The following is a 24,364-nucleotide window of genomic DNA, read 5'->3' as shown; positions in this document are numbered from 1 at the left end:
GAGTGTAAAAACCCCGTCTGGGCCTTTTAGGCAGCTTGATTTCAGAACTAGCCCTTCCGCCCCAAGACTTATCAACCGCCCCCCACCCCGTCCCAAAAGAAAAACGGAAGTAAGTTCAGCGTTAAAATAATGGTGATGTCAGGCAGGCAGTCTGCATGTGAGCAGCAGAAAATTAGAAGAATAGAACCATCCATTCTCGTTTCCCCCCACGACACTCACGCACACATACATGCACACTCGCGCAGACACACACACACACACACACACCAGTCAGTGAAGGGGAAAAAGGGTGATACCTTTTTAAAAAATGAAAGGCAGTAAGCCATTATTAGCAAGAGCTATATTGAGCATGCTTGCCAGACAAGCAGCAAAGCTGAGCTCCAGTTCCGCCCAGACTTGTGCCTTGCCATTTTCATTTTAATCAGCCTGCTCAGGATGGCTGCTGATTCATTTTGCAGGATGTCCCCCTGGGAGCCAAGGTGGAAGCCTGAGGCGAGCTGCTATTGCATCAATGCAGCACATCAGAGCGAGAGCGCGGAGGCAGAGGGAGGAGAGAAAGCCTTCAGCACCGCATCCAGATTTCAATATGGCTAGTTAGAAGGTCCTGCATGAAACCGAGTCTATTGCAGAAAACGTAATGAAAGGAAAAGAAAAGAAAAAAGTCACATTGTCATTTCATTATCCAACTATTCTCTCCCCCAACCCCTTCCTGCCACCGACACACACACACACACACACGTACACATTTTACAGTGACCATGAAAGATTTCAAGCCACTCTGTGGAAGTGTGTGTGTGTGTGTGTGTGTGTGTGTGTGTGTGTGTACTATTTACCTGGTAACTAGCTGGGGTGGTATACCTGATTTAGCTGGAGACTTTGATTTGTAGGACTGACAACCTTATTATGCAGTGAGTTTATTATTGATATTATTCTGCTCTCGGTTGCCATGGCCACCTTGTGAGAGACATTCAATTTTCTCTCTTCCATCATCATTATCTATGAGGCCATCTGTTGTGGAAAATGAATTCAGCCTCATTTGCATGACTGATAAGCAATTTTTTTTTTATCTATTTAACAGAAGGTCATATGCCGGGGATTTGGAGCTTGTGAAAAAAAAAAAAATGTGGAAAAAAAAAAAAGCCTAGGAGAGGATGAGTGGGAGTGTGTGCATGGGGGGTGTGTGGAAGTCAAACAGATCCCTGAGGCCTGCGAGCCTATCGCGCTGCATTTGTCATTCCTGCCCGGGCGACATTTTTTTTCCCTAAGCTACTGCACACTAAACAGAGTGAGAGAGCTTTTTCCTGCAGTCTTCTTGAAGCCCCCCTGGTTTTTTTACTCATTGTTGGTGGGTGTATTTTAATTTTTTCATTCCCTGGACTATGGGTTATGATATCAATATTCACTGAAGACAAAAAGCCACCTTTTCTGCATCTCGGTGGCATGCATGTGTCTCATCATCCTTTCAAACTTGTGGTGGAACAGGGTTTTCTTCCCTGTCTGTGTATTTTGAGCCAGCACAGTTACCAAAATTGAACTTGTCTTTCGCTTGTGAGCGGTTGTGGTCATTGTGAGGTACGTGATGCTCGTTAGGTTAATTTTTGGGGGACTTAGTGAGCAGGATGTGTTTTACCGTAGCTCAAGGGCTGAGGCTGCTATTCTATTGTCTGCTCCTTTTTAAAGTTATTTTTATAGCATGGCTGGTAGCTGAAATGTTCCTGGACTGGAGGCTTTGTGATCCACAGAAAATCTGTCTTTAAACTAAAATGGGTATTAGGTTGCATGACTTAACTGTGATGTTGTTTATTAAGGAAAAAGATACAAAAACAAAACATGATGCATGTATAGTGCTTGGAGGATAAGAGGATACTGAAACAAAAACTTCCCAGAGACTTGACTGGATTACTTTACATTACAAATGAAGCACATCATTTTATACAAAGGCAATTAAAATGTTAGATATTTTTGATGAATTTACCTAATGATAGGAAGAGAGTTGATTTATATTGTTTAAGTGGAGAAACTCAAATAAAGACTTTTAAATTTAACTTAAATGTTTGAAGTTCATAATAATGAAACAAAATGTAATTTATAATAGAAATATGTCTTTTTGTAACACCTAAATTAATAAACTAAAAGTTTAAATGGTACACTTTAGTTTTAAGATAGATCTGAATAAAGCAAAAGTGTATATGTAAATATTTATATGAAAGTTAGTTATATAAAATATAGAGAACAGATTTTGAATTTAGTATTAACCATGACAATTTCTTGTACCATCAAAGCTATTAAGCTAAATAATTTCTAAGTTACTTAGAGTAAACATATTTTACATAGGAGTCTTTTTGTTCAAATGTTTATATTTTTTACTAAACAAAATTGACGTCATAGACAAAAGCATCCCAAAACCACCCTTACAGGCATATGAGGGTCTTTCTAATTGTTCAACTTCATAAGTATCATGTAGCTTTAAAAATAATAAAGTCATGTCTCCTATACAGATAAAAATGTAATTATTTCAAAAAGAAAAGTATTTTATACAATATTCCTTTTCAAAAACACAATAGCATTGCATTCCTATAAGTTTTCACCTCTCAAGAACTTTGAATCCAAAGTGTTGATGGTAAGTTATAAATGCTACTAAGAGACACATTCCAGAAAAAAGGAAGTTTGTTTTTTCTGATTGACCTAAAAGAACATGTATGATTCTATCACTTCAAATGCAGTAAGTCAATTGCTTAAAAGTCTCCTTAAAGTTATACTTGAGTGATAAATTTTCTTTATTAACCAAAATAGACCACTGTTGATGTGTTTTTGTGATGGTACTTTACCTGATTGCACTTTGAAAACTCTTACCATACTATCATACACTTTTCATAAGCAATAACAGTTGTTATATAATCCTTCTGGTTTTAATCAGCCATATTTCTTTATATTTTAGCTTGAGTTTCAGAGAAATAAGTTTATTTTAAACATTAATCGTGCATTTAAAGAATTTAAAACAATAAAATTCTGATAGATTAAGAAGATTATTTAAAGTGACATCAGCTTTCTCAGAGGACTAGAGTTTAAGCATCAGTAATATGAGATCTGGATCTATATTATAATATGAAGGATTAAGTTAGTGCCTCTTGATCTGTACATATAGTCTTCAGATTTGTGAATCAAAATTGTCAACATCTAAAAAAAACCTATGAAGTCGCACAATTGATTTTTGCTTCCTCCCCACCCCCCCCCCCCAAAAGTTAATTACCAATCTTGGTTGGATTCTTCCTTGCCTCCCTGACATTTGACTGCTGCTAATTCACTGATTAATCTCATTAATGTGATTATAGTAGGATTTAGAGTTGGCTGCCATTGTTCTGTAGACAGTGCTATTCAGCCTGAGCACTTGCCACCTCATTCAGTTTTGCTGTGATTTTTCAAAGGCTGGTGGAGTGAGCTATTGTGAGCAGGCTTCTCTGCCTTCCCTTTCAGCACCAGGAGCTGTCCGCAGCTGATAGCGATTGCATTCAACAGTGACTGACTTCCTCCTAGTTTATTGGCAATGTGAAAATGGCTCACTTTCATCACCTTAATGATTGTGCTAGTTGAGGTGGAAGTAGGAGAAGCCTTCATGGTCACATTCGGATGTTTTGAAGATGGTGGCAGCAAAGATATCTATACTTGAAGATTTTTATTTAGTAAAGACTTTCCATCTGCCATTGCACACACATTTTACTCTATTTCCAAATATTCAAACTTATCAATACGTTAAAAATTACTTGTATATATGCATAGTTGTGGGTGGAAAAATTATAAACATTATTACTTTTCAACTGTAAAATTTTCTCCAAATACATGCAATTATTAATAAAATTCATCTTTGAAAAGATGCACCAGGACTATCTGGTGTCACAGGCAGAAAGTATGCATGACACACAAATTTCAACTTTTCTTTAGTTAGACTTGCATCCAGCTGCAGAACTTATGCCAATTTCACAAATTTGTGTTAGAAGCTGAGATCAAGGTAAAGGCCCAATAATTTGTGACCACATATGAGTGGTGTACAAAAATTCCTAAAGGAATATGAGTACATAGTCTTCTTTGGGGTTATAAAAGCTGTCAAAGCATGACCTTAGGACTATGTGGATAGTTTCAGAGAATGAGACTTCTTCAATATGCTGTTTTCACTGTCCTTGTTATGTTTTTCACCTAATTTGTTTATTTAATTTTTACTCTCTTGAAAATGTTTCTATTTTGTCCATTACTCTTGAATATACCCAATTATTTCACTGTCTGATGTTTTCTGTCTGCTTTCTGTGTCAATGTTTAATAGATTAGGGAAAAGAAATAAGTGATTATGCAATTTCAAAGATTTGTAAAGTTTTTCTATTTGTTACAATTATACTTAAAATTAAAAATATTGAGTTAATAATCTGATTGTTCAACTGCTTTTATAAATACTTTACAGGTATAATTTTTAAAAGCCAATTACTTCTCTGTGAAAAATTAATTTTGTCAAGTGAATAATGTTTTCAAAGTCACATGCATAAACTAGATTTTCAACTCTACCTGTAAGCCAATCTAATTTGAGGGAGAGATATTATTTTAAAAATACATAATATATAATCTGAAAGACTTTGTTTACTTGTTACATATTTTGGTGGACACATTTTAACTTCAAACAACTTAAAGGCCTATTTACTCTTAAATGTTTTATATTAAAAATCTCCTCCGTAGAATTAGAGGGACTAGTCAGACGCTCTTTGGTAATGACCACTCTGCCCTGCACTTACAGTTTGGTTTGGCTGGGTGTCCCTTTTAGACCAGGGCTATAATTTTCAATCAATAATCAGTTTTTCCAATGTGTGTTGTCCTTTGCCAGGAAGTCTACCTTGAGGCGAAGTCTCTCCAGAACTCTGTTCAGGAGGCAAATGAATGGTAGACTCAGAAAGAGAGATCGACAGTTTTGCTAAATTCTTATAATCAAACTACTCCATAGCATAATTTGATTGCAATGACATTATGCATTTTCCTATTTTCAAGTTTTTAAGAGTTCTTTTTATGAATATCTTCTCTTTTATTTGAAAAGTTGTGTAGTATCCTTTAGAAAGGAGTAACTGAGGATAAACTTGAACAAAAACTTGTGAATAACATATTTTTCACCAAGCTAAGTTTCATCATACTGTATTCTACACAACACCTGACATGGATCTGCATTTCTTCCAAACTAAACTGAAGATAAAAGATACCACAAACTTGAAGAAGAAATTAGATGTAGGTTTGTGTTTGTGTGTGTGTGGTTGGGGGTAGTGTCATATCTACATATCATGGTTGCTGGTATGAAAAAGATATTTTAAATTGGCATGCCACCCCCATACTTAAAATGTTGCCTATAGTGACCATAACTCATATGAAATAATACAAATATTCTACTTTTATAGTAATTTGTTGTATGATTTTTTCTGATATTAGATTATTTAAAGGCAACAGCTATCCATTTTTTCTATCAGTGGGCTATTTCAATGCAATGTGGTTCAGTTTGTAACATCTTTGTGTCTTGTCTCTTCTCTCTCTTTCTCTCCACTTTCCTTTCTCTCTCTTCTGCCCTCTCTCTCTTTAACTCAGTCCCTGTTTGTCTGTTTTGCCACCCTCTCTTCTCTCTGTGTTTCTTTCACACCTGCATTGTTCCAGCATACACAATGATTTTTCTATGCATGTTTCCACAATGGAAGCGTTTTTGGCTTTGACATCATAATGAGTCCTCAGGGTATCTGTAGAAGTAATCAGAGATGGCAGAGAAAATGTAAGCCAGGTGTTATAAAACTAGAAAGAATGCATAAATGCTTATTTATTAGATAGAAAAAGACTGATAAACATTGCTGTATTAGGCTATTCTGCTAGGAAAATTTTCCAACCATGTACCTCTTTTAAAATAATCTCTGCTCCCCACGTGGTGATTATCAGAAAAGTTGGGGGGGTGAATATTTTAGTCTCAGTGTAAGGAGTATTGTGTTGTGAGAAGATGGAATGATACAGGACATTCTCTTAAAGCTTTCCTTGCTTTCAGACTGCAGTGGTGTCTAGCAGGGCTCGACAGGAAGGGAATTGCAGTCTCTGTAGTAACCAGTAAGTCTGGTCCCAACACATCAGGGAAGAGCTTGGTCTTCAGAGGAATTACCTCTGAGAGCTGGAGGAGGGTGTTCCTGGTAACTTGGGGCTTCTCTGTCAGTCTCCCCACGGAAACCACAGTCAGCACTGTGCTCTGTGGAAAGCCTGCAGTGGCTGCTCCCTCGTGCTGTTCTGCTCTCGACTCTCACTCACTGTGGATAGTGGGCTGGTGAAGTGCGGGCGCCAGAGGGTAGGGGTGAATGGAATGGAAACACAGAGGGAACTGTGACCAGCACGTGCGATGGTCTCTCCACGGCAGACAGAGCCCTGCGTGGGTGAGAAGCAGACTGCGGAACAGGATTTGGCTTGATGGCCACCAGCTCTTCCACAAAAAGGTACTTCTTTCCTTTTATTGTAAAGGTTACATAGGATTTTTTTTTTTTTTTTTTTTTTTTTTTTTTTGCCTGGTGGTTGCAGTTCCCAGTTCTTCTCTTAAGTACTTCAAAAATAGTTGTTTCTCCACCTGCCTGCCTATCTCCAGCTCTCATTTGATTGCATACACAACACTTCCTAAAGTCTCTTGGTTTGGCATGTGAACACGCCAACAATGGACCCTCTCTCAAAAGAGCTTCTCCTTCAGTGTGATGCCATTGTGGGCACCGATATGTCTGCATGCTGCCTGGAGTTGTTGTTAAACATGAGTCTGTGTATTCAAGGCTAGTTTCCAGGGGCGAGGGTGGGAGGTGCTAAAGTAGCCTTTATGATTTAATGTAGCCTTTCATAACGGTGAGTGTTATAGGAGAGAGGTTTGCAGAGAGTGAAACGGTATAGTCACCACCAGAGTAAAACATCTATGACTTAATTCAAGAAGCCATTTATAAAATCAGCACTTTTTTAAGCCAGAAAAAAATGCTAATGAACATCAGGTATCTCTGTTCCCTTAGTTATTTTAAAAACCTTATAAGGTCTTGTCTTTTCAAAGAAAACTTTGTCTGTATTTTTTTCTTCAAACAATGCTGAAAGGTGAAAAATGTTTTAACTTTCTTAGACAAGAAGTTTCGTGTCTTTTGTTTTAAAAGAAAATGATACAAGAAGCTCATACTGAAACAGAATAATATAGTGTGGTTGGCAATCCAAAAAAGATTTTAGGAATCAGTTAGAGTTAACTCTTGTGTCACCATTCTTTTATTTTAAGAAGTGACAGGTTTTGGAACCTCTTTTTGTTTTGCTTGGATGTTAACCAGTAATGCCATTTAAAATACTGTAGGTTCAGCTTACTTTTGTGAGGTTTCTTTGGCCACAGCATGAATTTACCATAACATCAATGATAGGGGAGATATTTTTAGATATACTGCCTAGCTGGTAGCTGCTAACAGCCTGACTCCGGTATTTACAGTTCTCATCTATTACATTAAATACAGCACTGCTCAAGATACACATTCTGCTCTAGAGATTTAGGGGCCTGTGGGTACAAGGCAAGCAGCATACAGCACACATCTCCACTCGTGTCTGCCTGTGTTGCAAGGTTGATACACAGGAAGGTTAGGAATTACTGGTTTAATCCACAGCTGTAGTTTGAAAAATATCTAGATCAGCAGTGAAGCTCCCTCCCACCTTAGGATTTGGGGAAGTGGATATGTTTTGTGTTGCTTCAAGGAGGCAGCCTGAGACAGGGTAAGTCAGCAGGATGCTTCCGAGGCTCTTCTGCTGCAGCGATGTGGTCTCTGAGGGAGCCGGAGCCTGGTGCACGCAGCACAGGCGGGACTCGCAGCCCGGCGCTGTCTGTCTGCTGCTGCCTTTTGATGGAGGCTGCGCTTCACCCGCCCGGCAGAGCGCTGTACGCATGCCCGTCTTCCCTGTCGTTTAGTGGTGTCAACTTATTAATTTCCATCTTCGACTTCAGGCCTGTTAGTTTCCTGTCTGAAAGCATTATTACTTTTGTCCATGTGGCAAAATAATTAGCATACAGATGAGAAGTGGCCCCTTGCCTGGGCGCCGGTAGAGAGAAGATGTGCAGTGGAAAGTTGATTGGATGAATGGAGAACAAATGGTGGGCGTTCAAAAGCATTAGAAGAGTTTTGTAGTCGTGGAGCAGGTTGGAGAATTTTCTGGGTGAGTCCCTAAGATGGAAGGCAGGGGTGGCTGCCGTGGGAACAGCTGCTTGTCAGACACTGGCTTAGCCGAAGGTGCCAAGTGCGGCTGCAGGCGCAGATAATTCATTGCGACGACTTTGTTGTGCAAGTCTTGAGGCTGCTCTTTGATATCCCCTCCAGGTAAATATGTCCTGTGCTCCCTGTCTTCTCCAGAGCGTTTGTTCCGCTTCCCAAAGTGGAGCAAAGTTCAACTCCTGATGGTCAGTAACAAAAGAATAGTCATTTGCTGCTGGTTTGGGGTAGCGGCTTCATCTGTCTTCGTGTGCATGTGTCTGAAGTGGAAATTAACTGTTTAGAGATGATTGTTTTTAGAAACTTACAGCAGCCATTATTCAATGTGTTTAATTAATATTTTCTGAAACCGTGCATCGAGACCAGCAAAATTAGCAAATGTTGTTTCAATTAAAGCCCAGACATAATTAGTTTTGACTAGTATGTATTTTTCCTAGCTGGAAGATGATTTTAGCTAATTTAACCAGCAACTTACTGGAGATTGTGAAAATTGAGCTGAAGTTTCTATTGATCTGTAGAATCTACAACTAGGAAATGTAAAAATTAGCACACAGTGATACCCTCAGTTCTTTTCAGAAAAATGGAGATCATTTTTGCAAATCAGTCTTCTGAGTTGAGAAGTAAGAATAAAGAGCCTGCTGGAATCCTAATTTTCTATTGTCATCAGTGACACATTTCTTATATAATTCTGTGACTGTACTACTGCAATATGGGTGTTTTAATATTTAGTTAAATATACTTCCATCTGGGGGAATTCACAGATAAATAGTTCTATCCTGTTTTAATAATTCTGATTCTCCCTAAAAGGCAAGGGTTTTCGTTTTAACTGACCTAATTATTTCACCTGCTTTTTAGGTAGAACTCAAGTAGAAATTGTTATTCTTTAACTGTCTTTTTATAGATTCCTGAATATTTTAGATCACTTGATCTTATTTTGCTTTTATTTTAAGCTTTTTTTTCCTAAAGAGTTGCTTTACTTTAGCTGTTTGCTTTAAACAATAACAGTGAATATTTGATAGAAAATACAACTTTTGGGGGGAGGGGAAATATTTTCTGTTTAAAAAAATATATACCTTTTCAAAAAATAAGGAAACCACCTTTAACGAATCTAAACCTCAAACACAAGGTATTGAAAAACATATTAACCCTTCATGTGAAGCTGCTGAAACTTGGTTTTCATCATTTTCCTTCTCATCCTGCAAGTTTCTTAGTACTCACATTGAGCTTTTTCTGCATGATAAGTAAATTATCTATTGTTTTTTCAATATGTGTGTGTTCATACACACAGACACATTTCTTTTTCTATTTCATTTTTAAATTTGCTGGTAAACTAGAATAAGGAAAAAATTGAGTTTTTAAAAATGTAACTCAAGCAGTTTTAAATATCAAATTGTTTTCAAGCAGATTCATGAAATCTTACCTAGAGAAAAGTAATAAAGTCATAGTTCCATTATTTTCTCATGGCTACATTTCATTTTAGAGTTGAACCAAGCTTTATATGATTAATATAGCTGCTTTTAGCTTTATGATGGTGGTTTATAACTTTCTTGGGGCAAAATATCAGCATTTACTTTTTAACCTCACCTTGTGCATTTTTATGCGGAGATCCCTGAAAGCCCCTTCTCCGATGCTCTTTGTGCCTGGCTGCCTTCAAAGGTGGAGCCCAGCTGTTTTTGTTTGTTTGTTTTGTTTTTTTCTTAGGGTCAAAATTGTGTCATATTAGTCTCCACTCCATGGAACCCCATGTGCCACTCTCTGTCACGTTTGTTCTCAGGCCGTGGAGCAGGCTCACGGGCAAAGACACTGAAAGGTCCTAGGACTGGAAAACAGGCTGATGTGCACCTGTCTGAAAAGGTGATTTCTAAGGGAATTCTTCCCTGTCTAGTTGGACTCTAAGGTTGAGTGTCAACTTTGGAAAGAAAAGCAGGCTTTCATGGCAAAATTTTTAATCAATTTATGTGATTCCAAGGTGTTAGTCCAAAGATGAAGCCCTCCTTTACTTAAATGCCCTGTGTAGGCAACGCTGGTCAGTGTGGGGCGTCTGCTGTCTCAGTGGGCCTGCTCTGCTCACCGAAGCCACAGAGGGCATTGCTTTGGTGGGGTTTCCATTGACTGTGAATGAAAAAAAAAAAAGGTAAATATTTTTTATTAAAAAGGTTATTTGACTGTATTCCCTTTAAAATTCAGTACTGTTGTGTATTTTTGCACTCTTAGGGGTACTATAATTCCTCTCTTCCATGGTTTTGTGAGTGCGTGCATGTGTGTATTTTTAAAATGCCAGTGTGAAAATGTGTGTAAGCTGACAATATTTGAGCCATAGGGTTAGTATGTGTGCCATGTAAGCCTGCTTTAGATGTGCTTGTGCACTCATTAATATAGTTGAAAGAACTTTAGGACTCAATATTGCATACTGACTGCTTTTTACTGAAGTCTGACTGTTTACATAGAACACTCCAATTGCTTCAAAGAAAATTACCTCAAGGATATTGGGCATTTGCTTGAGAAATTTTCAAGTGTGGAATGTCAGGTTTAGGACTCTAAATCAAACAACTCATGAATTAATAATTTATGGGGGTCTTTTTTTTTTAGTACATTGACAAAGATTTTCATTATAGGATTTCTAGCTCAAACACTGTTCTGAGTGGTGCCTTCATGCCGTTATCTCAACCTAAATGCATAGTGTGTTTTAATGGCCCTCAACAGAAAGGTTTTTCAAAAGTCAGCATCACCTCTTGATTCCAGGGGCTACCACACCACTGAACCCTAAAAGCAATGGACCATTCTTAGAGGCTGACTTTAAATTTGGCCCAACCTCCCCTCCCTGGAGCACGTATTCCACCAGCCTGTGCCATCTGAACAGAAGCTGAAAGCACAGAGCTTTGTCGCCATGAAACAATGCTAGCCAGACTGGTTGTAGAAATAATCGAGTCTGCAGGGCACCCCATAGAGAGCCATCAAACCGAGTCTGCTCTGGAGCTGTCTGGTAGATTGTGAACATTCGGAAATCAGTGCCGCATCTGCCTGTGGACCCTGTGCTTCTCGGAAACTCCCACCTGCCCTAATGCATCTGGGCAAGAGCTTTTCAGAATCCAGTTTCCTCCAGGATAAATTTAATACGTCTTGAGGGCCAGGCACAAGCAAATTGATTCTATCTCTGCACCAGAAAAACTCATCAACATCTGTAAGGACACAGATTTTCAACAACCCCAGGATTGGGGGATGCTATTTTGTAAAATATATTCCAAGCCTACTCCCTTCATACCTCATGCCAGCATGGCATTTTTTAATTAGGAAGTTGATTAAAAAGGGCATGGTAGACCACGGATGTATGGTCTCCTGGCATCCATCCAGCTGTTTGTTGTCTGGGTCGTGGAAAGCGTTGCTCATCACCAGTTGCAGGAACGAGGGGAAATGATTATAAGGAATGGCAAGAATGAAACTGCTGCTGTCCGTGCTAATGGCAGCTGATTGTGGCTTCATCTGAACCAGGTTTTCCTGCAGACAGACTTACTGACTTCCTTCATGAGACAGAGACCACTTGTACTTGGAAATAACTTGGAAATTTAGAAACTCGGTGTATTATTCCGTGGTTCTGATTTTTCAGTGATCAATAGGATAAGTCATAATGACTTGTATTTTCCGGATTGAAACCTGTTTTTGGCCTCGTGTCCTGTAGGTTGGTGTCAATGATGGTAGTTGTTCTAATGCTGCTGTGCTGTTTGCCTTCAAGAGTGCCTGGTTTGGCTTTTGGTTGTTTCCCCCACCCCCCCAGGGAAATTCCTTTCTTTGCTGGTTTTCTTTTCTTTCTTTCTTTTTTTTTTTTTTTTTTTTAGGACTTAGAGTATATTTCACAGAAATAAAATTTTATGCCTAATTGTAGTGTCCCAATGGCTAATGTGGTGTGAATGAGCACCACGTTATAAATTTAACCCTGTCCATACCTCTCACCCTCTTATTGTATGAGCACTTTCCCAAGACCAAGCATACTAAAGAAAGCAGGGAAAAGGCAGCCACGGATGAGACTTGACATGCTGCCAACACCAAGACCCTCATGCCCAGGGCAGAGGCTCTGGGGCTGTTACGCGTCACTCTGGGAAGACGCTCAGTGCTCAAGATCAGGGGACTATGTCTGCTCCCCAGTGGGACTTCTCAGCCGCAGGGGTAGCAGTTCTCCCTTTTGTTCTCCTTCCCTCCAAACCTACTTGCACATATATTAATTAGTTTTAGATTCTGCATTTTAAAGTTTTCAGTGACAGACCAGCTGGAGTTAGCAACAATGGTGGGCAGGCAGGGGCTCTCCTCACTGTCCTCTTCTAGAAAGAAAATATCAAAGTCATTGCTGAAGACAAAAGGCGAGACTCCTTAAGGTCAGCACCTCCCTTCCCTCTTAGCACCATAACTGAATAATTAATACAATGTGCATGTATTGAGCACCTACTATGTGCAGAGCCAAATGAGATAGAGCTGAGTAACAAATTTCTGCCCCACAAAAGTCAGGTAATGTGTGTACGTGTGTGTGTGTGTGTGTGTGTATACATATGCATATTTCTGATAAAGGGTAATCATAAATACTTCTAGGTTTACTTTTCTTGAATGCATTTTGAAATAGATTAAAGCATTCTTATGACTTAAGAAGAAGAGTTGGGTGAACCTTCAGGCCCCTTTCCTGGGTAATCAGTACTTCAGGAATCCAGGTGACCATTCCAAAACTCATCACTCAACAGCATGACATTGAATCACCATATTCTCTATTCGACGGCACGTATGATTTCAGTGTACTGACTTCTTACAGAATCAAGAGTTACACATTGTTGAAGGTTCTGGATAGTCAGCCCTCATCCATCATGGTTTCTAAGTACACGTTCCCTGTCCCCTTCCATTCTGCAGAGTTACAATCGCAGCAAGCCTTCGCTTACCTGAGAAAACACCAAACAGTAAACACAAAGCTCTTTGGAGGCGGGTGTTGGTAACTGTCGGGGGTCTGTTTTGCAGTTTCTGAGCTGTTGATACCAGAGATCAACAACAGAACATTTTGGATTTGGCATGGTGAAGCCCTAGGTTATTGACTGAGGGCCAACCTTCCAAGCAAACAGGAAGATCCCCTGTGTCATATTCACTTGTCTCTGCCTTCTCTGTGACATAAGCAGTCCTGTCACAGTGCAGAGAGCTGAAAGGGGTGGCCAACCTGGTTATCCACCAGCTCACCATTGGCTGCAGAAACATCAAAACAAGGAGGAGAGGAGAATTCAAATTAGAAACTGGTCATGTATTTCAGACAATTCCAATGACTATTTGCCTCATTTCCCTGGAGTCAGACCTGATTGCATATACCTGCCTACTTAGAATTAAGAATTTTGCCGTTATACCCTGTAAAAGACAAGTTGGGTTAGAATTCGCATTTTATATTCTCTCAGAGTATGGAAATTTAAGTAGCTCAAGCATCAAAAAGCCACATGTCTTTGCTTAAAAATGGAATTCTGCGATTATATAAAGTGAGAAGGGTTGGTTGGTGCTAGGTTCTTGTATATAGTAGGAAATAAAATCTTAATAATCTGCTCAGATACATTTCAGATCAATCTCTTACTTGTCCTTTGTTTAATGTGTCACATTAGGTACTGAATTAACATGTGAAATTTTCCACTGAATTTCTGAATCTTCCAAGACGTTTCGCAATTCTTTTCATAGTCCTGAGAACAAGAATGGAGGTAGTTTTGCTGCCCAAGTGTTTTTTTTTTTTTAGCTAATATGCTGTTACTGGGATTATATTAGCTCAAAAACAATCCTTTTCCCTTAGAGACCCACACCCATAGTGCCAGCCAAGAAATGAGGTGTCTGTTCTCCAGGGACAAGTTAACACACCTGTTTACAAATGGGCAAAGCCACCTGTTCATCTAGTTTTAAAGTTAATGATCAAAACAGTATCTGATCCTAGGGGTTAGTAAGAGTGGAAAGGCAGTTTTGTGAGACAACAGGTAACATCTCATTTTTATTACCTAACATTTCAATGTATGTATATTAAATGTGGAATTAGTTAGAAAACACACTAAGCCTATGATAAATATTCCAAATATTAAATATCAACATTCCAAGGATTAGATGCAGAAGTTGTGTAAGGAGTAGTAGAGTCAATGATAGAGTACATTTCATGCTTCACATTTTCAAAATCCAACATATGCAAATTGAATCACGTGTTTTAGCCTCAAAGGCATAACTGAAGTGTGAGACTTGCTGATTGGGCAGTCAGCATTGCAAAAATGGCCTCTTTCAATAAAAAATCAGTAAACGATTTTCACACATCTCATCCTTCCTCCAACAAGATCTCTTTCCCTTCCTGCTATGACTGGGGAGCATGTGGCTCAGGCCCTTACAACACCATGGTCTCCAATTGTTTGGCTTGCATTAGCGCCCCTCTTGGCTCCTGCTCCTAGAGTTTTTAACTAAGGGCACGGCCAGGAGGATAATTACAAAATCCCTTGATTGATTATTTTGGTCTCTTCCAAGAGTCAGAAAGACTTTACTCTGCCTGGTTTGGTTATATCGGCTAGGTTGCATATGTGTTATAAGTTTCTGACTAATTCTCCAAAATATGAACAATGACCCACGACACGGGGTAGCTTCATTTTTCCATTACTTTCCAGGAGGATATTTTTACCTAATATTAAACATTTTTTCATTTTTATTTTTTGTCTTTTTTAAATTTTCTAAGTGAGATTTTCCACCCATAGTCAACCTAGACAGTGACGTAAAGTCCCTGTGAAGGAGTCCTGCATTGGGAAGAGCTTCCTCTTAGGTCAGCTCTCCATAGAATTCAGAGATGACTTGAAACAAATGACTGCAGCTTTCTGCCTCTAAGGACCCTTGTTTAAAGTGAGAGACTTTAACTCTTTTGATGACTGCGTGTTTGGCATCCTCACACGGACAGCAATTTCAAAGGCATTCCTGTGTAACAGTGGGCGTCATGCTATCAGCAGGGCCACACCGACGGGCCCCTTGTTTATCACCACTTTGCAGAGAAGTGCAAATACAAACCCAACACCAGAAATCTGCAGTATTTAGAGTAGGTGCTATTGCTTGATTGATGAGTCTAATCTGGGACTACCAAGGTCAGGCAGGTTGACAAGAAATTAATCTCATCAAATGCTTCTTGGTCATCTAGAAAAATCACTGGACCAGCTGGGCGAGGTGGCTCATGCGTGTAAACCCCAGGACTTTGGGAGGCTGAGATGGGCAGATCACGAGATCAGGAGATCAAGGCCATCCTGGCTAACACAGTGAAATTTCGTCTCTATTAAAAATACAAAAATAAAAATAAAATTGGCTGGGCATGGTGATGGACACCTGTAGTCCCATCTACTCAGGAGGCTGAGGCAGGAGAATCGCTGGAACCCGGGAGGCGGAGGTTGCAGTGAGCCAAGATTGCACCACTGCACTCCATCCTGGGTGACAGAGTGAGACTCTGTCTCGAAAAAGAAAAAAAGGAAAAAAAACAGAAGAAAGAAAGAAAAGAAAAATCACTGGACCATGTGGCACCCAGACATGTAACTGAAACCTAATTTTACCTTAAGTTATTTTCTCTATTAATTTTATACGTTTTGTAACCAGAATTTTATCTTACTTTACACAAATAATGCCAGCTGTAGGTGGTGGGTTGCCCTGACAATTCACGGAAGCATACATGCCATGGCAGCTCTGCAGTTACTACTTGGTTTCTCTCAAGCCACTCTGGTGACTACATGAGTCTTCCTAACTTTTCATGATGTAGGCCAGGGAGATATATGTCATTAATATGACTTGACATAATACTTAAGGAAATAGCCCCATCAACTTTATGTATTACCTTTCTTTTTAAAAACAGTATTTAGGGTATGCACAGGTTAAGCAGGAATGCATTTTTAGCAGCTAAAATCTATTATACAATCCATGTCCTACTTCTGGTCTCCTAGAGCAGAAGGCACCCAAAATGACAAGCAAGAACTCGTGGGTACAAATAAACACTAGGTTTTTACCATGGTAGCCGATGGCATGTTCTCACCAACTCAAAAGAGTGGGCCTGAATATTGTCCCCAAAATATCCCAGCGACATAGAGAAGAACATCAGGCCTACAGTGGGAAAAGGAAAGGAGTCTGATAAATCAAGCTCAGGTCGAGGTTGGGCAGTTGTCTCTCTCCACACCTGAATCTCAGACTCCTGACCTGAGTTAAAGGAGCCTTTCCAGGTCACTATTACCAAGGAGGCTCCATTAGGAAAATTCGAACACGGACATGTTTTATTTAACAAAGCAATCCACTATTTCAAAAGTGCGAACTTCTACATGTGGAACTTTTCTCTAAGTATTGGGAAATGCTTCTCATATGAAAATAAATGGAGAGGTATAACAAAAGGAAGGTAACTGTATAGAATGAATAGGGCTGGAAAGAAAACAAAGGCAGAAACATTTTTATCCATTTGAAATTTAAAACAGTAAAAAATCTACAGGCAATAGAAATATGCTTCAGACATACAATTTGGCTATTTCCAATTCTTACTTAGAGTGAGATGTTGTAAACATAGACCAACTAGAAGACTCATATCTTTGGAAGATCATAAAATGAGTAAAGTTAAGTGCCAAGGACAAATACTCTCTTGTATACAAATTCAAACTGTTGATAAATTATATTAAGAAGCTAATAAAAACAGACTATCAGGAAGGCACCCTGAAAGCAATAATAACAATGGCTAATACTTAGTATGTACAGTAAATTGAGTGCTTTCCTCACGGGTTATATCAGCCAAAGCCCACAAAAAACTACAGGATTGCTGTAGGCACTACTATTATCTTCATAATCATAAAATAAGTAAACATACTTATTAAAGAGTTCAACTTATCTAGGATATATACTGTTTAAGAAGCCAAACCCCCAATGCAAACGTTTCATAGACAGAGAATATATTGATGATTTTCTACATCCTCCATTTAATGCTTACTTTGACTGCCAACAATGATTTTCAGTAGACCAAACACTTATTTACTGAATGTCTGTAGGTGCAAATCTTAAGCCAGTGTAAGGCATAGTCCTTGCCCTTAAGAACTGAAAATCCAGCTGAGGACCCAAGACATAACTGAAGAAAACGTTATAATGTCAACCATCTCCACAAAAGTTTTCAGGGACAATTGACACACTAACAGAAATGTGCTGTGCCCTCTGGAGTTCCCCACATGAGTTTCTGAAGTGTCCCTGAGATAGAAAGCACAGAGAAGCTTTACATTCAAGTCTTTAATCCATATTGAGTCAATTTTCGAATAAGATTTAAGGAAGGGGTCCAGTTTCAATTTTCTGCATATGGCTAGCCAGTCTTCCTAGCACCATTTACTAAATAGGGAATCCTTTCTCCATTGCTTGTTTTTGTCAGGTTTGTTGAAGATCAGATGGTTGTAGATGTGCAGTCTTATTTCTGAGATCTCTATTCTGTTCCATTGTTCTATGTGTCTTTTTTTGTACTAGTACCATGCTGTTTTCATTATTGTAGCCTTATAATATAGTTTGAAGTTGGGTAGCATGATACCTCCAGCTTTGTTCTTTTTGCTTAGGATTGTCTCGGGGGAGGGAGAACATTGTGATAAACAGCTACTACGTGTGGAGCTTAATACTTAGGTGATGGGTTGATAGGTGCAACAAACCATCACGGCACATGTTTACCTATGTAACAAATCTGCACCTCCTGCACATGTATGCCAGAACTTAAAATTAAATTAAATTAAATTTAAAAAAAAAGAAATCACAGAAGGGCAAGCCATTTATCAGGGCCAGTGGCCAATAGAACTGGTGAACAGGTGGAATCTGGGATCAGCCCTGAAAACCAGTGTAATTTGGATACATGGGGAAAAAGGACCAGGCCTTCTATATAACTATGAACACGGTATGTGTGGTAAATAGATGTAGTGTTCTGAATGGTCATTATTTAATGATATTTGATAGTGTGTAATTAAGTATTCATTCTGTTCTATTACCCATGATTTGTATATGATTCAGAGTGACATGGGGGGAGTTATACATAAATATATATGGGAGGCAGTTTCACTTTGAAAACTATTAATGGTTTGCTCTTTAAAAAGTTTCTGAAAATGCGTATCATTTCATTCTATGATCTAAACATATGGCAGTCTAGAAGTTTACTGGTTGGTGGAGTTTTGTTTCTTATTGAATGATTTACAAGATGATTAAAGAGTTACTTGATCTCGTGGTATGCAAAAATAACTATAAGAATTGTCATAAAACAACTAAAAACATTTAAGAAAATAATGAGAATAGTTATTTCTCCTTTGCTATGAAAATCACTATGTCCAAATAAGAATATTTTTTCTTTCTTCTTCACAGAGAGAGGTACCTTTGAAAAATAAACATATAATGGTCTCTAAACTAGAGTGAGGGTTGGGCCCCAGTGTTGTTTATAAACTTGTGTATCGAGATAAGTAAACTATTTAATTCAGGTTTCAACATGGCTTTGGAATTAGTAGGAGCTCCTGCTTCTAAACTAAGATCAAATTTAAACATGACTTGCAGAATGTATAATATCTCTAAAAGTAAGAGTATAAATCATATTTTACTTAAATTTTTTAGGAGAAGACCAAGATAGTATTATATTGCCACACCCTTGGCACTTTACTATAGCAGTGAATTCAGCCCCCATTTCCTGTGTGATATCAAGTAGGGTCTTTTCCTATATTGAGTCTTTGAAGAGAAATGTTCTATCTTCCTCCTTATGTCATTTCCATTAACAACAACAACAAAAAAAAAACCAGGTATTTTTAACTAATTTCAAACTAAGTAAAGCCTATTCAGAATGTGAGATTTGTTACCTGCTTTCAGATCTCACTTGAATTAACCAGGCATTATCTCTATTGAGCCCCAGTTCCTCTCCAGAGACTGACTCCTGAAACCCTTGCTATACCCACCTCTGAGCATGGGTTAAGACAACCAGTAGTGGAGACAGCACATTTTCAGGGCCAGCAAACCACTGATTGCCCTTGATTTTCCAATTTTTTTTTTTTAAATGTCAGCTGAGATCTTCGGAAAGCAATGCACTGAATTTTATCAGCTTTGCTTTTTATAAAGATGCTGTTACTATGCCAAGGACATGGAGAAAAAGTTCCTTCTTTCACCCTGTCTTAATTGATATATTGAAGGTAGTGAATACACAGTATGAACCCTTAAGTCATATATATTCTGAAAGGAACACAAATTGTAATTTCTTCAGCTCCAAGTTCATTGCTATTTTCATTCTTTTCTTCTTCTCCTCTGCCCAGGACACTGACAATCTGTGAATCCTCTGCTTCACTCATTCTTCAAACAATAGCCACTCAACCACCAGCTAATTCACCAAGTAGCCAAAGACATGTTCCTCTCTCTCTGTGACAGCCTGCTGTTCTTCCTCTCTGCTGGCTTCTGGCCAGAAGCCCCCTTTCTTCCTATTTCTCCACACCCCAGCCTACAATAGTCTTCTACCACCGCTTTTGAGTGAAACGTCCTGGATGCAGCAGTGAATACGTTCTCCTCTGTCCTTGGTTAGCCTGATGCGGACTTTGTCTCTGTCTCCGTGGGATCCAAACTTAAGAAGAGTGGGAATGGGGTAGAAAGCATAGAATGAAACTATCCAAAAAGCTACTGGTGATGAAAATACATAGTAAACCTCAGAAGTGTTATATTCTTTTTTTTCTCACTCTGCCACCCAGGCTGAAGTGCCATGGTGCAATCACAGCTCACTGCAAGCTCTTCCTCCCAGGTTCAGGTAATCCTCCCACCTCAGCCTCCAGAGTAGCTAGGACTGCAGGTGCATGTCACCCCACCTGGCTAATTTTTGAATTTTTTTTGTAGAGATGGGGTTTCACCATGTTGCCCAGGCTGGTCTTGAACTCCTGAGCTCGAGCAATCCACCTGCCTCAGCCTCCCAAAGTGCTAGGATTACAGTCATGAGCCACTGCCCTGGGCCATAGAAGTGCATGCAGGTGAAAGAGAAAGGGAGAGATAGAGAATAAATTGTGGTTCTGTTTCTCAGTCACTAAGGAAAGGAAACAACTTCATCAGAAGCCAAAGATAGAGACATTGGGAAGGGAGGTGAACAGTCTGGTACCAAACATAAGTGGAACAGAATGGGAAGGGGTGGCCAAGGGAACACGAGGAGCATGACACAGGCGACTTGGTTCTCCTTTCCACAGGTCCCCTTTCCAAACCCCAGTAGCTAGAGGTGCTGTGTAAAGTCTACAACTGCAGTTTCTCCTCACTGTCACCCATAAATCTAGGCTTGTTTCCCCCACAGCAGCATTGCTGCCCACACAATGTGACCTACAGTACTTGTCATTGAGTGTTATGATTCATTTGCACTCTGTGAGGTAGGTGGAGGACCTAAATGTGGCACAGAAATGTATTGGAATCCCAAACTGTTTGTGCATAACTTGTTAATACATTGAAGCACACTACCTCATTTATGTTCCAGACAGCTGAAGTGACTGATTCAAGTCACCGTAGGCCAAATATACAAGGTTTTGGGGTAAAACAAGGGCCTGGTGTGGGTGGGAACAGAGGCCTCACATGCTTCCCTATTTGTTCTTGCTCCCCTATCTGGCAGTAATGTACATCTGTCCAAGAGCCAGCTCTAGCTTGAGAAGAGAGATGGGGGGAGGCCCGCCCTTCTCTCCAAGCATGCACAACACTCCTGTTCACACTGATGCCAACCTAAATGGTGCCCCCCAAAGTCGTGTGACAGAGGAGATAATTCTCATTCTTCGGATCACAGCATCCGGTGCTTCATTTAATAACAGGAGCCTTCCTGAGAGCTCAGGGCTCTCAGCTTATATACCCATCTGAGACCAACATTATTGTGCATTTCACATCTTGTGATCTCTTTCCAAGTTAGATAAGGAGAACCAGAGAATGTTTATTAGATAAGGCAGAGCAGTAGCCTGATCCGAGCCACTCAGCTGTGTTCTTGTCTAGATACATCAGCATAGAATATCCAGGTTGGACACACACATCTGTGTGATTTGGTCTGGAGGAAGGTACAACGTGGTTCGTGTCTTCATTCTCATGCATTGTCAGCTCGGATTTGACATCAGCCTCCTTTTCTGACTCTTATGTGGTCTTGGTTATCAGACCCTTAAGTTTCTCACATGTCATTTATAGTTTTGAAATCAAATCCTTGGCTGTGTTCAGATCCGGGGTCTGGAGGGACCACAAGCAACAGCTGGGACCTTGGGGTGTAGGGGAGAGGTACAGGAGGATCAAATGCCAGCACTTCAGGGTTGACCCAATTGGGGAAATGCAGTCACAGATCCCTGAAGCAGAATATTTCTTCATTTTTCTATTTGTTTATTTGTTTTATATTTTCTCTGGTTGGATAGTTGGGTAAAGGAATGTTGTTGTGAGCCCTCTTTCTGCTGAAAGAGATTTATAGAATTTTTCTTTCATTTATTTTTTCAATCGATTCTTCACCTTGTTAGATGCTAAGGGTTATAAGAAAATGAGTCACAACTGCCTGTGGGTCTCAGATATTTTGTAGACCAACAGGGCAGGAAAGACAAATTTATAGATAACTATATAATGGCTTGGACTTTGATAGAAGTGGTAAATATAAGTTAAGTGTTAAAATTTTCTGAAAGGAGGGAGACACAATGTCAAGCCAGGCTGGAGTGGGGATAATATATAAAAGGCATTGTTTAAAATAATCTTTGAAGAAAACATAGGGTTCTAGAAGCTAATTACAGTACAAAAGCCCATAGAAGAGAATACACATGGCTTCTCTATGGAATGATTTAGAGGAAGTTTTTGATGAGACAACAGAGTATCAATAGAGATGTAGTAGAGAGTAGTATAGTGTACTGAAGTGTAGGTGGAGTTTAGATAGAGTATACTGAAGTGCAAGTGGAGTATAGATACAGTGTACTAAAGTGTAATTGAAGTATAGATAGAGAGCGGAAAAGTGTAGGTGGAGTCTACATAGAATGTGCTGATGTGCCAGTGAAGTATAGGCAGAGTATACTGAAGTGTAACTGGAGTATGAGTACAGTATACCAATGTATAGGTGGAGTATAGATAGAGTATACTGAAGTGTAGGTGGAGTAGAGATAAAGCATACTGAAGTGTAAGTGGAGAATAGATAGAGTGTACTAAAGTGTAAATGGAGTATAGGTAGAGAACAGAAAAGTGTAGGTGGAGTCTAGGTAGAGTGTACCAACGTGCTGGTGAAGTATAGCTAGAGTATACTGAAGTGTGAGTGGAGTATAGGTACAGTATACCAATGTGTAGGTGGAGTATAGATAGAGTATACTGAAGTGTAGGTGGAGTAAAGCATACTGAAGTGTAGATGGAGTATAGATAAATACACTGAAGTGTAGGTGGAGTATAGATAAAGTAAACTGAAGTGTAAGTGGAGTATAGACTGTACTAAAGTATAAGTGGAGTATAGGTAGAGAACAGAAAAGTGTAGGTGGAGTCTATGTAGAGTGTACCAGTGTGCCCGTGAAGTATAGATAGAGTATACTGAAGTGTGAGTGGAGTATGGGTACAGTATACCAATGTGTAGGTAGAATATAGATAGAGTATACTGAAGTGTAAGTGGAGTATGGGTAGAGTGTACTAAAGTGTAGGTGGAGTATAGGTAGAGAACAGTAAAGCATAGGTGGAGTCTGTGTAGAATATGCTGAAGTGCAGGTGGAGCATAGATAGGGTATACTAAAGTTTGGGTGGAGTATAGACAGTATACTGAAATGTATGTAGAGTATAGATAGAGTATACTGAAGTGTAGATGGAGTATAGGTAGAGAAGAGTAAAGTTTAGGTGAAGTGGAATGTACTGAAGTGCAGTGGAGTATGGATAGAGTATACCAAAATGTAGGTGGAATGTAGATGATAGAGTATACTGAAGTGTAGGTGGAGTATAGATAAAATATACCAATGTGTAGGTGGAGTATAGATAGGGTGTACCGAAGTGTAGGTGGAGTATAGATAAAGTATACTGAAGTGTAGGTGGAGTATAGGTAGAGTTTAATGAAGTGTAAGTGGAGTATGAGTAGAGCATACTAAAGTGTAGATGGAATATAGGTAGAGAGCAGTAAAGTGTAGGCGTAGTCTATGTAGAGTATACCGAAGTGCAGATGGAGCATAGATAGGGTATACTAAAGTGTAGGTGGAGTACAGACAGAGTATACTGACGTGCAGATGGAGTATAGATAGAGTATACTGAAGTGTAGATAAAGTATAGATGGAATATACTGAAATGTAGGTGGAGTATAGGTAGAGTATACTGAAGTGTGGATGGAGTATAGATAGAGAACAGTAAAGTTTAGGTAGCACAGAATGTACTGAAGTGCAGGTGGAGTATGGATAGAGTATGCTGAAGTGTAGGCAGAGTATGGTTAGAGTATATTGAAGTGGGTAGAGTATGAGTAGAGTACACTGAAGTGTAGATGGAGTACAGGTAGAGAAAAGTAATGTGTAGGTGAGGTCTACATAGAATGTACTGAAGGACGGGGTAGTATAGGTAGAGTGTACTGAAGTCTAGATGGAGTATAGGTAGAAGGCACTAAAGTGTAGGTGGAGTATGGATAGAATGTACTGAAGTATAGGTGGGGTACAGGTAGAGTATCCTGAAGCACAGGTAGAGTATAGATAGAGTTTGCTGAAGTGTAGGTGGGGTATAGGCCAAATGTACTGAAGTATAGGTGGAGTATAGGTAGAATATAGTAAAGTGTAGGTGAAGTAGGGATACAATGTACTGAAGGTATGGGTAGAGTGTACTGAAGTGTAGGTAGAGTGTAGGTAGAATATAGTGAAGTGTAGGTAAGGTATAAATAGAGTGTACCAAAGTGTAGGTAAGATATAGGTAGACTGTACTAAAGTGTAGGTGAAGTATAGGTAGATTATATGGAAGTATAAGTGGAGTAAGGGTACAATGTACTGAAGTGTAGGTGAAGTATAGGTAGAGTATAGTGAAGTGTAGGTGGAGTATGGGTAGAATGTACTGAAGTGTAGGCAAGGTATAGGTAGAGTGTACTGAAGCATAGGTGGAGTAGAGATAGAGTATACTGAAGCATAGGTGGAGTATAGGTAGAGTGTACTGAAGTGTAGGTGAAGTAT

The 24,364-nt window shown here is 39.3% G+C and overlaps 1 protein-coding gene across 11 annotated transcripts in view; it reads left to right on the top strand.

Moving 5' to 3' along the window:
* Window positions 1-1,226: 1,226 nt before the first annotated feature.
* Window positions 1,227-24,364, top strand: part of MYT1L (myelin transcription factor 1 like) — a 537,379-nt gene continuing 514,241 nt past the window's right edge. For 5 of the 11 annotated variants that reach the window (XM_023192653.3, XM_023192656.1, XM_023192648.1 and 2 more), the window contains exon 1: window positions 1,227-1,572. The gene's annotated coding sequence lies outside the window, so the exon portion shown is untranslated. Of the gene's footprint in view, window positions 1,573-6,209; window positions 6,486-7,843; window positions 8,364-24,364 lie in introns of those variants that run through there. The other 6 variants (XM_023192657.2, XM_023192654.3, XM_023192658.3 and 3 more) reach the window with 4 other exon arrangements.

The sequence above is a fragment of the Piliocolobus tephrosceles genome, chromosome 15 (genome assembly GCF_002776525.5).
Source record: "Piliocolobus tephrosceles isolate RC106 chromosome 15, ASM277652v3, whole genome shotgun sequence".
Taxonomy (NCBI): domain Eukaryota; kingdom Metazoa; phylum Chordata; class Mammalia; order Primates; family Cercopithecidae; genus Piliocolobus; species Piliocolobus tephrosceles.
This window is presented reverse-complemented; position numbering and strand designations above follow the sequence as displayed.